Here is a 12,249-nt window from a genome sequence, read left to right as displayed (position 1 = left end):
ACTTTACCTTCAATTATGTTCAATAATTGTTAAAATGACTAAAAAATTGAATATTAAACTTTTAAAATTATTGAATAGTATAAACTTCTTGATATTTACTAAAATAGTAAGGAATTTAAGCCCTAAAACCGATTAATGTATTGGCGGACTGATACTAAAGCTGGTTGCCCGGTCAGTGCAAGCAAAAACATGTTGAGGTCGGTTCGTAAGAACTCCGTTAACCGAATTTTTTTTCGTTAACCGAATTGAAGATCCTTATGGAAGGCAGTTCGTTAATCGAAATTACGTTAACCGAGGTGTTCATTAAACGAGGGGTCACTGTATATAATTTTATTTTCATCCTGTGCCCCGGCAGGAAGGTTGAGTGTAAATTGCCCTACTTAGTTTACATTGCTATACAAAACAGGTGGGAACATCCTCGTCTTTGAATCTGTATTCACACAAACTTTTGACTGTTATGATGGATGAAAAGCAACATTTCATCTTCATTGGACAACAATTGAGATAATTTTTCTTTATATGCATTTTCAGAATACATTCTCTCAGAAGCTTAGGGGATTTAATAATTTTTTAATTATCCAGCCAAATTCTGTATTAGTGCACCCCAATCAAAGCTATCCTAACCATTAGGTTCAAGCTCAAATGTTAATGATTTGGTTGAGGCCTATTAGTATTAGGGCTAATTTCACCTGCTGTCATAACATTACAGCCATGAGCTTGATTTGTGTTAGGGTTATATCATAAACCATGCCACTATGCAACCTCCAGCCTCCAGATATTTGCTGTCAAAACCATTTGTTTTTGACTCGCCAAGATAACTGTGCGACCAAATTGTAAAAAAAAAAATGTAGCTGTGATTTGGGTAAATTATGAACAAAAACATGTGTATGGCACTGACATGGAGACATTTTTATATGCAACTTGATTTAAAAAGGGCAATGTTGTCTCCTCTTCCCTTCCGATAGTTGGATGAAGGCTCTTTACTAATTACGGGCAGTCCTCTTAAAGCAGACAAGATATGTTCCTCAGGAATGTCCATAAAGTGATTGATCGGTTAAAAGAGATGATTATAACACAGTGCCCATAGAGGTGGATACCTGCCAATGTCAATTCTTACTTTATAAATCCTTCCTTGGGTAATGGCTCTGCAAATGTTATGACTTTTTGTAGGTAAAACAAAGATGATTTTAACATAAACAACATGCAGATCAAAATTTACCTAATTAACTCTCAGCAGTAAACTGTGCTAATATTATAGTAGTAGTGGACATGTCATCGCTTGGCTCTTTAAAAAAAAACACATTTGTCATTCAAGACAGTCTGTGTATTGAGCAATGTGTTTTGGGTAGTGAACTCATAAGCTACCAAGGTTTCCTTGCTGGATAACATGCCAACACTATATCTGTTGTTTGTTCGCTTCAAGCTTGCAACAGAGGTCTAGGGTCAGTTTTGTAGCAAGGCAACCGATTGATTGGCAGACGGATTCCCAAAGGATCACTACAGCAAAAGTTAACATGTGAAATGCTCTGGTATCATAAATACTATCTTGGTGAGAACAAGAAAAAGATTAAAAAATTTCAGTGACATCCTCCACCACGCAACACATGGCGAGGAGAAGTTTTCGTCACAGAATTTGTTCGTCATGTTCGTGTTCTATTTATGATAGTTTTATTACCAATGCATTTCACATGCTAATTTTTGTTTCTCCAACTACAAAAGTTATCAGAGAAAGGTGATTATCCCATATAATATCAGAATGACTTTCCTGGTCGTCTTGTCTTGGCTGCACAAATTCAGGCCTTTTTCCAAAGACGATGGGCCAACAATATTCACTTAACACATGCAGGAGATAAGGAGATGCGAGTTTTGGCGGGCTGTACACATTGATTAGACGAGCGTTGATTGACGTAAAGGGTGTAAATAAAGTTAGTTTCGGATCTGTTCATTAGTTTTTTACGTTTTATGGATTTTTTTATGGTTCAGTACTATTAGATTTATGAAATTAATATTTTTTATATCTAAAGTAAACATACAACGTTAGACAGGGCTCCGTCACATGAGGTCTGCCTGTATATACCATGTGTATCATAAGTCATTCCACTTGATTACTTCCTTAGACACATCTGTGAATTAGTGCAACCAACAATATCTTATGCAGTGTTTTTTATAATGGAGATTATCTGAGCAGTAGACTCACCATTTTAACATTGTCATGTTTTTACTTTAATGCCCTGTACAGTATATTAAGTTACAATAACTTGAAATGTTTACAGTACTGTACTGTATATAGGTTTGCCAACCAGGGAACAAAAAGTGTATATAATGAGGATATGTAGTGTAGTTGGTGCATTCCAGTGTAACATGCATTTAATTGTAATATTTATGACTTGTTATTGATTACTCCCATCTTTGTAAGTTATGGATTATGTATATAATAATGAATATGTGATTATAAAATACCTGTAGGTGCTATAATGAGACTGCCAGTTATGTTAGTTGAATTGAAACACAGGTAAATATTATATACTGTACTGGTGTAAAAATAATCTTGGTCATTGTCTGTTGGCTTTTTATGCAATTGTCTCAGTGACTGGTGTCTTCATAATTATTTTCTTGTTCCATGTTTAGATGATGCTTTGATTATGTGAAGGAACATCAGGGAAAATAACCTCTCAAGTTACAGTGGTTTTCTGTGAACTTTTCTGTGATAGGCTTTGTTATACTTCATGCTATGGCTTATTTTCTTTCTTGGGGAGATTGATAAACCAACTTGTAATTATGTTTGTATTTCCCATTTTTGAAGGAAGTTTTAATGTACCCAGAGTTGACAGTGATGACAAGTCCGAGTCACAGACCAAATTTGAGCTTGACATAGAGTAAATAATTATATTCACCAGAGTGCAGCAATCTAACTCTGCAGGAAAGTGCTTTTGCCCAAATGATCAATAGTACAGTATTTGTATATTCTCTCAAAGGTATTTCTTTTATATTCTTAGTATGATGGGCATGCTATCTCAGTGTCATCCTATTAATGCAGACCGAACAGAAAGATGCCACTTCATGGGAATAAGACCTGTGCCTCATATGTATTAATATTTAAGCACTTTGAGAAAGACTCAACTTCATCAGTACAGTAATATTAAAGTACATAGTGGGTGAATCACATTACTTGAGGAGATGATGTACTGTAATCATTTCCTATATACTGTACTGTATATGAGGCATTAATCTGTAAGGTCTCGCTCCCTTGGCATTACCTTTTAATAGTAATTGCACTAAACCCTTGCAAGAATGGAAATTGGCCATGAAGCATTGATGATAAAGATGTACTATAGTGGAGTCTTGATTTTCATTTAAAGGGCTTGAAGTTCTTTAAGATAACATTATTCAGGTACTGTATCCAGATATGGATATGTATTGATTCTCAGACTGTCCGTGGTTGTGGTTGGTGGACAATCTTTTTAGAATAATCTCCAGTGACTTCTTGATAGAAAGTCAGTGGCTTGTCCAGATGTTTGATAAAAGTAGTAATTAATTTTGGAAGATAGAATTAGTGAGACCTGTGAGTGGTAATAAGCTAAAGAATCTTATATGTGAGATGATAAGAAAATTAGGGAAGTTGCTGAGAAAGCAAATACCCCTGTATATACAGTTCTGTTGTCTGTAGCAGAGTATATAGAAATTTACCTTATGGATGAAATTAGGTCAAACCTGAAAAAACATTCATAGTAAAGTATATCTTGTTTATTCCTGGGTTTGATGGTACAGGAAGTCTAAGTCTCAGTGAATAAAGGAAGCCATTTTGAATAGATGATCAAACAAAGAATTTGAAGAAAATAATGTTTTAAGATCTGTGTATCCTAGTTTTAGTAGCCTAGTCTGTCTCATACCTCACAAGAAGTTTTATGGCAAAGTATATTCCAAATATTTGTTACTGTATACCAGAGTTAAAGGCATTTTAATGTGTACCATATGCAATTCCAAGTTTGTCTCGAGTCTGTTTCAAGTTGTGGAGACTGTGTATACAGTACACTGTACAAGGTTTTTGACAGATTTTGAGACCATTCATCACATTTGTGTAAATTTGAAAATGTCATGAGATTTTTTTCCAGGTTGGCTTTCAGTGAGTAAATTACAAATTGAGATTAAAGTAATAGTGAATTAGTGTTGGTTTAACCAATAAAAATGTCCTTTGTGTGACCTCTTGATACAGAAGGCAAATTAAAAAGGAAAATTACATTTCTGTCAGCTTAATGTGGCATTTCATTCTGTACATACACTACTGATGAAAGTGACAAGTGGGTATTTGAATATCAGAATGAAATAAGTGGGATTTTGAAATTTTCTTCTGCACTTGGGATTTTACAGAATTTATGTTTTTTATTGGAAACTATTGAAGTGTTGATCAGTGCAAATTTGCCAGATACTCTTTAAGATACTAATTGTATGTGTTCCTTAAGGTGTTGGTGCTTGTTTATTACATCAGAGACTTGTAGTTGAATTTTGTATAGGTATCTTTACTGATAGTGTACCAGTTTCTTGACCATTCAGAGGTTATGCTCTTTGCTTGTAAAATAATTAATTTATGTTGTTTTTGCTATAACATATCTCTTTATTTTCTGTCTTTGTTCTTATATACAGTACCAGGCATACCACACGACAGTACTGTATATAAAATCCAGAGATCTTAAAATCCAGGCAAGGCAACATGTGCATTACAATATTAAGGTTGTGGCAACTTTGTAAGATTAGCAATTTTCTGGGTTCAACATAAATTGGATCAGAAGTTGTTACCGAATCTCCAGACGACAAACCCTGTATGAAAATATCCGAGTCGTGGTTTAAAGTATGAAACTCGAATATTCTGATACTTTATTATCGCTACATGATTTTGGAATAAAATAGTTTTCCATATTCTGTACTGTACTGTATGAATAATGTCTTACATAATGTGATTATCATAAAATACCAGAGACCTTAGGTTTCATTGTTGTTTAATATTCATATTTGTACCTTCAGAAGTATCAATGGAGGAGCAGTACAGGTATTTAGTTTTCCAAAAAGGGTTCAAGGTCTGGAGTATATAAAGTAGCATCTATCAGACCTGATCTATTCTCTGTCCAGGAAATTACTCCCTTATAACATAACTAATATTCACTGCTATAATGCTACAGTAGATCCTTCTGGTAATTATAGGTAACAAATCAGACATAATTGTCTGTCCTCTCTAGTTTCACTGCCCTCTGATGGCTGATATCATTTATAGAACCATATCCCGGTGTGGGATTTCTGCATACCCATGTGTACTCTGCATGGATGTTAAGCCATATCAGATCTTTTAATATCAACTGGTCATTCACCTTAACTGTCTTTTTTTTTTCATTTCATTACTTATCACTTTAATAAGCAGTCAGTCGGTCCTCTGACTGACATTGTTGGCAAGTAACTGGTATGCAGTGGGGTGTGCCAGTGCTGGTTAATTGCTGGTTGATTATTCTATATACTGCAGTGAAGTTAGTTCTGACCCTTTTGTGTGCTGGTAGCTACCACAGCATGAGGCTGTAACCTTTAGTGGAATGGATATCTGCTGATACTAGATATGAATATTTGACTTGAGTAGTGCCCATTGAGGTCCTATAATACTTCAGTTAAGCCTCTTCTAGGTTCTTCTCTAGTATAAACTGAGCATCTGTTAACATTCTAGTCTCTTGTTAAGTGAAAAGATTGAGTGCTGGTATCATTCTGGTAACCCTTCTCTGGCATATCTCAGAGACAAGTACAATTATAGTGCTCTAAATTTAGTAACAAAACAACTTTAAAGAGCTTTATCAGTCCATTAAGTTATGTGTAAGATCTTCTGATTAGTGTTCTTGTCACTGGTACCAGTTAACTGTGATATACTGTATAGTAATAGCCACCAGATCACTACCTGTCCATGAGAAGTGCTGTACATCCATATTGTGAAGAATGAATTTGAAAATAAATTGGTATGGACACCATCTGTTAATGGAACACATGTTACTAACTATTAGAATGGTAGTACAATACAGTAGGAGAGTCTGCTATTAAAAGTATTATTTCAGTTCATAGAGTTTTCTATGTCTCATAAGTGAATGGTGTTTTTTTTCCTTTCATTACATATGAAATGAGTTCAGTATAAGGCATGAGTTTAAGGTTATAAATTATTATATGATTTATTTATTCCTTCCACATTGCAATAGTGTTAATACACCAATGAGTATGACATGCATCTACCACAGTTTGGGTTTACAGTAAAGACAGAATTAATAGCCTATACTGTACATAGAAAATTTTCAACAGTATACAGTATAAATGTCTATCATATTCTGCTCTTTTTATTGTGAGTTGAATGCTATTTCTGTCAATGGACCTTTAAACTATGTTACAAGAGGATATACATTATTAATATGAAAGTGCTCACCATTTTTGCACTTCTGATGTTCCATTTTAGTTGCAAGTGCAGTAAATGGACCCTAGTCATAATAAGCCTTAACTTAACCATTGGGATTGACAACCCTTAAATTGTCGTCATGAGAAGAATATGGTATTTAGTTGTCTATCTAGACGTCACAACTGTTAGTTGTTCTAGGTGATCAGATCACCTAGAACAACAAACCTGTGACATCTCTATCAGATTTTGATGGAGATGTCACTGGCCTAAGAAAACATTGTTAACTATTCACTAGAAGTTATAATGGTAGTGTGTGTAGTTGCTATGACTTTTTTTATCAACCTTTTTTTGCTGGAGGTTTAACTTCTAGTGTTGTTATATTTAAATGTTTAGATGAAGTGTTACACCATTCTTGTACTTGTGAAAAAGAAATACAGTACATTTGTTGTAGTCACAGGAACAATAAAAATACAGGAATTCCAAAGTGTTTGTGCTTTATTGATTTGACTTTAGAATTCTGCCTGTTTCAGTAATACAGTACTGTATATCATAACCAATGTGCATACTCACTGACACATCATAATTGTATTGTGTTTGGCTCAGTGTTATATTATAATTGTGTTTTTCGTACCTCAGTTATATATCATGATGACCATTATCTATACAGGGTACTGTACAGTACAGTACATTATTGCAATAACTTCATGACATTACTGTACATGTTTGTGAGATAATTGATGACTTCAAAGTTTGCTTCGCTTTAAGAGATATATTACGATTATGTAAGCAAGAGTCACATCCTTTATATCAATACTTAACATTGAAGGATGATGCTGCTGTACTTTTCATAAGCTTTACTACACTCAAAACATTGTTAGAGATTAGTACTTCCATTGGTCGGTGATTTTTTGCAAAAAGGCTTCGAAAAAGCTATTTATGTTTGGTAAATAGTTTATGGAAAACATTAATCCAGGGTGATATATGGCAGGGTAAATATATACCTGTAGTACAGTACTGTATATGCATTAAGTCTTTGTTCACATTTTCATTAATGAATACTGTAGTGCCTAGTGCAGTTTATTTTATAAATTTCAGAAATGTTTTCTGTAAGAGTTTCTCAAGCTGTTACAGTAAGTTCCTTATTATGTAAATCCTTGTTAATGTATCATTAACCAATTCTTAATTTGTTTAACAAAAAATCATTGTTGCAGATCTAGTGATGAAAAAAGCATTTATATATTCAGCCAGTCCTCCCTATATGCTCCAATTAGTGTTCTCTGCACAGGTAATGCAGTATTGCATAAAATGGATTGTTAACATTACCTTATTTTTGTTTTGTTTAGTCATGGTCAATATAATTACAGGGTGTCAAAAAGTATCAAAGTCATTATAAGAAGTGTGTGATTGCTTTAAGTCACTGAGATTCATAATGCTCTATCATTTACTGTAACATTGATTCAGATTTTATATGTACGGTAATTAATAATTTGGCACTATGACTGACCAGTGTAGGATATATTGCTCCACACTGGGTAACTCTCAGTTTGTACCCAGCTTCAGAGGCTACAGTACACGTATCAGGAATACAAAGGAGGTGAGATACTCTTTTTGGAATTTGTGAGGAAGGTCTACTGTATACAGTATACAGTAGTTTGTATAAGAGCTTTAAATTAGATTCTTGCCAGTTTTGAACTGTTATTTATCTACTGTACTAACCACCTGAATTTCTATGCATGCCTTAATATGTACAGAAATTTAGGTGCAGTGAATAGATACATACAGTATACGGTACTGTACTGGATATTTCTCAAATGTTTTAATTGTTGTATTACTGTACAGAGTATATGTGTAAGTACAGAGGTTCAAAGTTGGCAAGACACTGACTTTTAGGTTCATACACACACATAGTAAATGTAATTTTAAAAATGCACAAAGGTTTCAAAACATTATTATGCCAAATTTGAGCCACCAATATGACCTCTTAAATAATGTAACAAAAGTGTTGTTTTAATATGCAGGGTATTTGCTTACCATAACTTTGCCTATGTCATTAAAGTCTTGTTACATTTTTACCTAGAAAAAAATAGTCATTGTATCTGTTATAATGAGCAGGTGGTTGAAGTTGTGAATATCAAAGTCTTCCATAATGTTATTTTATATTCTGTATGTAGAAGGGCATTTGTGGTCATAAGAATTTCCCTATACAATACTTAATGATTCATAAAAGGGCAGTTTCATTCCAAGATACTGTTATTCTGTATATGTGAGATTTAAATAATAGACAATACGTATATATATTATATAGCTATGTTATTACCCGGTATTTGGGTTTTTCCTGAGATTTTTGCCTTCAGTCGTCACAAACAGTTAACTCCTTTACTGTTATGATAAACCTGTAGAACAACATGTCTGTGATATTATTGCACCCAACATGATATCTCCAGAAAACATGTTATCTTTTACTTTTAAATCTGAATGGAAAAAGTTTCTCAATAGAGACCACAGGGCTCTATCCTTGACCTACCCTGTTTGTGATCTGCATAAACAACATAGATGAGGACATATCGAGCCACATTGTCAAATTTGTAGATGACATAAAGATACAGTATTTGGAAAGGTAGCAAGTATGAAGAAAGACCTGCAGGAGCTGTTCAAATGGTCTTGAGATTGTAACTGCTTAGCTTAAACTATAGGTGAGCAAGGGGTGACTTAATTGAAGTATACAAACATCTCTGAGGGCCCTACTCAGTCGAGTGCCCATACCTGGAGCTGGTGGATGCCCACCCCACGAGGGGTTACAGCTCAAGGTTAAAGAACCCATAAGTTCAGAAAATTGTGAGACCAAACTTTCAGAGTGAGAATTGTAAACTCTTGGAACAATCTGCCAAGTGTGAGCTCCTTCAAGACCAGACTTGACCAACACTGGAGGCTGGAGCAGGTAGATACATTCTGGAGCCAGTACTTGCTAACAGTGCATAACAGAAATGTGACCAACTGCTCAAGAGGCTAACAAGTCCATCAGTGGTGAAGAGGATAAAAAAAAAAAAAAATTACAAAATTCAAGACCCTACATGTAGGATATACAACTATATTCTGTCAATAATACTTTCCTGGATACTGTTGACAAGGGGAAAGATCTTGGCATTGTGATAGCTCATTAACTGAATATGGCAAAAGTTTGAGCAGCAGTGAGAAAAGCCAATTGAGATTTGGGAATTATAAAACATACTTTTGAATACAAGATAGGAAAATGCTCCTTCAGCTGTACAAATCCCAGGTACATCCCAGTCTGGATTACAGTATACAGGCATGGAAACCTGAACCCAGAAAGATCTAACATTCTTAGAAGAGGTGCAACAGACAAGGCAAAATAGGCATAAGAAACATTCAAAACCCTGAAAGGGATGGAAGACGTGAACCGTGTGTAAAAGTTTCAGCTTACCCCCGCCTCGTGATTATTTGACCCTAGGTTGAAAGTAACCCTTCCAGTTTCAAATCACCCCCTATTTCTCACAGCACATTTGGCCATATACAGTAGATATAAAGATAGATCAAATTTTATTGAATGTTTGTTTTCTGTAGTTAAGCAAGTATTGAGTTTTGAAAATGTAATTAATTGTGTAGTCTTAGAGAGGAAGTCACATGTGTATGTACTGTAGACTTCTATCCGTATGCATACCTATGCATGTGCCTTAGGGTGCCCACCGTGGTATTTTTCCAACATGCAAAGCATACTTTATTATGAGTATGTGTTGGGGTAATTTGAAATAAAAGGGGGTAGTTTAAACCAAAGTTTTTATTACCCCCAGGGCATATTGAACCTAGTTAGAGCATATCCCCTGTACTTTAAAACTAGGTTCCAATTACTGGGGGGGTAATTTGAAATTGTTACACCGGGCCATTTCTTTGTGATATCATGCACCACCAACATGATAGGACACAACTAAAAGCTTACCATATCATCCAGAACGAATTTAAAGAAATACTTCTTTACACAGTATACAGACAAAACCCCAATGGACAAAACCCCAACCCATTATATGAAAAGTGGACAAAACCCCAGTCTCATATATAAAATAAAACACTTTTATGTTTGCAAACACACATTCTACATACATTTTATTTTGCACAATCCACAAAACCCTTTTACATTTGTAGGTAATTGACACTTACAATACACAATATATGCTCCACTTATGAGAATGGTGAACGGAAATAGTCAGAAAAAAAGTCACGTGTCTTGTACACATTGTATATATGATGGCATTGCCCGTAGGTTAGGTTAGGTTAGGTTTTTTCCGTTGGGGTTTTGTCATGGATTCGGTTACAAAAGCTTAAATTACAGTAAATTGGCTATGTTAGATTAGGTTAGATTTGGATATCTAAATACAGGGATGACCAAAACTAAAATTTTACCCTATATAGAATCCCTCCAGTGTTCCTGATAATTTTGTCAGCGAGTATTTTGTAGCCCAGTACTGTTCCCGATTCAACAGCTGATACCACCCTCTGTGTGAAGGAATCCAAATCTAACCTAATCTAACATAGCCAATTTACTGTAATCTAAGCTAATGTAACCAAATCAATAACACAGATGACCAAAATTAAAATAATAACCTACACGGGCCACTTGCCCCCATCCCTCGACATGGGTACCTCTAATTAGTGGCCATTAGGCAAATAAGATAAATACCAAGAAATCTATTAATTGGCAAATACTGCATATATCCATACCTGTTGCTTGTATAGAAGAGGGGAACCAGGTGGAGCCAAGTGAAGCTGGGGAAGCGGCAGCTGTTTACTTCACGCAGGCCTGGAGCCAAGGAATGTATATAGGAAGAAACTTGTCTTACAGTTACTCAATGTAGATGCCTGTAGTGCATACGCCTGGCAACTAGATGGCACTGGTCAAATGGCTTCACCAGTGTGTTGTGTGCGGCACAAATAAAAACAATAAAGATGAGGTAAGAGTGACACAAGTTTAAACCATATTTTGAAAAGCAAGCAGAGAAGTGAGTAAAACTCGCGAGCTTGGGCTCTTTGTCAATAGTACACAATGGTAATAATAGGATGCGGTTAGCACCAGAACTGCACCAAATTTTCAGATGTTTACTTTTACTTTTATCCTCTTCACCACTGATCGACTCGCTAGCCGCCCGGGCGATCGGTCACGTCTCTGTCACGCACTGTTGGCAAATACTGGGCATGCACCGTCTCCTGAATGTATCTGAACCCGCTCCAGTGTTGGTCAAGTCTTGTCTTGAAAGAGCTCAGGATGTATGCCCTTGTGTACAATGATAATATATATATATATATATATATATATATATATATATATATATATATATATATATATATATATATATATATATATATATATATATATCTTGATAAAATCACACGGGAAAAGGGAAACAACGGTGCTCCGTTGTTTCCCTTTTCCCGTGTGATTTTATCAAGATTTATCTTATCCACGTTTTCATTGTCGATCTACATGAAATATATATATATATATATATATATATATTCTATCATAGTACACCCGCAAAAGATAAAAAAATTGTTTTCTTTCTTAAGGACGCCTGACCACTAGATGGCGAGCCAATCGGAAATCTCAAAGCCAAGCACAGTAGACACGAGTCCTCCTATATACTTTGTTTGCCGGGAATGTTGCAGGTGGTGTTCAGGCTTAAGAAGCTGCCAGAACCTAGTGACGTGGAAAATAATCAGCTGCCTGCCATGTGATTACAGTGATAAACTTACGCCTCACCAGAGTCCATCATGTGGAAAATCGCTATCGTCTATACTATTTTGCAAACAATATTCCCCATAAATGA

At 35.2% G+C, this 12,249-nt stretch overlaps 1 protein-coding gene across 1 annotated transcript in view; it reads right to left on the bottom strand.

Moving 5' to 3' along the window:
• Positions 1–11,343, bottom strand: part of LOC121874184 (centrosomal protein of 131 kDa-like) — a 49,774-nt gene extending 38,431 nt beyond the window's left edge. The window contains exon 1 of the mRNA XM_042378180.1: positions 11,147–11,343. The gene's annotated coding sequence lies outside the window, so the exon portion shown is untranslated. The remainder of the gene's footprint in view (positions 1–11,146) is intronic.
• Positions 11,344–12,249: the final 906 nt, after the last annotated feature.

The sequence above is a fragment of the Homarus americanus genome, unplaced genomic scaffold (assembly GCF_018991925.1).
Source record: "Homarus americanus isolate GMGI-L3 unplaced genomic scaffold, GMGI_Hamer_2.0 scaffold49667, whole genome shotgun sequence".
Taxonomy (NCBI): Eukaryota; Metazoa; Arthropoda; class Malacostraca; order Decapoda; family Nephropidae; genus Homarus; species Homarus americanus.
This window is presented reverse-complemented; position numbering and strand designations above follow the sequence as displayed.